General features: G+C 39.0%; 1 non-coding gene across 1 annotated transcript; it reads left to right on the plus strand.

The window, feature by feature from the left end:
- Positions 1–566: 566 nt before the first annotated feature.
- Positions 567–673, plus strand: LOC145637369 (small nucleolar RNA R71). Its single transcript, XR_014114162.1, has one exon. It is a non-coding gene; the product is annotated as a small nucleolar RNA R71 (small nucleolar RNA).
- The last annotated feature ends 990 nt before the right edge of the window (positions 674–1,663 follow it).

A 1,663-nucleotide genomic window follows, 5' to 3' on the forward strand; every position in this document is an offset into this window, starting at 1 on the left:
GTTGTGGTTGGTTCTTCTGGCTAGCATTGGGATGATAATATTTCTGCTGTTGTTGTTGTGGCGCCTATGGTTCTTGTGGTGGTGGATTTTGAACATTAGTGCTCCGGTAGGAAAGGTACGGATGATTCCGATACCCGGGATTGTAGGTGTTGGAGTATGGGTTATTCTGCCTATAAGCTTGAAAGGCATTAACTTGCTCCACGGAACTCCTGCAATCTTGCTCCCAATGACCTACAATACCACAATTTTCACAGAAAGCCTCATTAGAATTGTTATTAATCGTAGAAACATTAGCTACATTAGCAGTGCTCAGATTATCTAATTTTTGGCAAATAGAGGTTAATTGAGCTTGCAAAAAGGATACAGAGTCGACACTATGCTTCCCCTTGTTAGAAAATCCTCTAGGGTTCCCATATTGGGAATTGTGTATCGCCATGTCTTCAATAACCTGACCTGCATCATCAACATCAAGATTTATAAACCTCCCACTAGCTGCAGAATCTAAAATTATTTGAGAAGAATTTCCAAGACCATTATAAAAGGCTTGGAATAACTGCCATTGCGCTAAATTATGGTGGGGGCAATCTCTTTGTAAATCCTTGAACCTCTCCCAAGCCTCATATAAAGATTCATCAGCTTCTTGGGCAAAATTCTGGATCGCACTCCGTAGTACGGCTGTTCTCTCTGCAGGGTAATACTTGTTATAGAAATTCAAAACAAGAGTTTCCTAGTCAGTTATACCAAGTGTAGTTCTATTTAAGCCATTAAACCATAATTTATCTTTTCCAGTTAAAGAGAAGGGAAAGAGAATCTCCCTGATTTGGTCTTGAGTGACCCCGGCTTGCCTGATGGTGTTGCAATATTGACAATAGTCGGCAATGTGAAGATTCGGGTCTACACCCTTGGCTCCACTGAATTGCTTCCTCTCTATCATCGTTATAAATTGAGGTTTAATTTCAAATTGAACCCCATCAAGCGCCGGAGTAGGGGTGAGATGTGGAAAATCCGTAAGCTTTGGTTGTGAATAATCACTAAGCTTCTTTGAAGCCGTCATCTTTGATTCTGCGTCTGATGATGTCACTGAATCGCTAGAACCAGTTGGAGGATCGCGGTGATTATTGTTATTATCACCAGAATCCGCCAGGATTTGCTTGTAGAGATTTTTCTGTCTATGGAAGGAACGTTCGATCTCAAGATCGAATAAGATGTAACCTGATCTGGAACACCTGGGCATAAACAAAAACTAGAAGCAAATGTGAGATTTGTCTCAGAGAACTAACGCTCTCTGAGTCAAAAAGGGAAATAATCTAGAGTACAAAAACAATCAGAAATAAAAATAAACCCGTTTCCCCGGCAACGGCGCCTAAATTTTGACAGGGTAAAGTCGTATCCCCTAATCAAAAATAATTCCTAAGTCCTCTAACTAAAGCAGATAGGGAAGTAGGGTCGATCTCCACAGGGAAACAAGTCTTTCTATTCCTAATTAACTAAAATAATCTAGATTATGAAGTAACAAAAATTTATATTTAAATATGAAACTAAACTACTAAGATTGAGAATAGGAAGAAAACATTATATAAAAGGCTCTAGGGCATAGGTTCACCAATAAATAATACTCCAGGGTAAAACATAGTAATCAATCATTAACATTGCATAAATAACA

The sequence above is a fragment of the Chenopodium album genome, chromosome 6 (genome assembly GCF_948465745.1).
Source record: "Chenopodium album chromosome 6, dcCheAlbu1.1, whole genome shotgun sequence".
NCBI lineage: Eukaryota > Viridiplantae > Streptophyta > Magnoliopsida > Caryophyllales > Amaranthaceae > Chenopodium > Chenopodium album.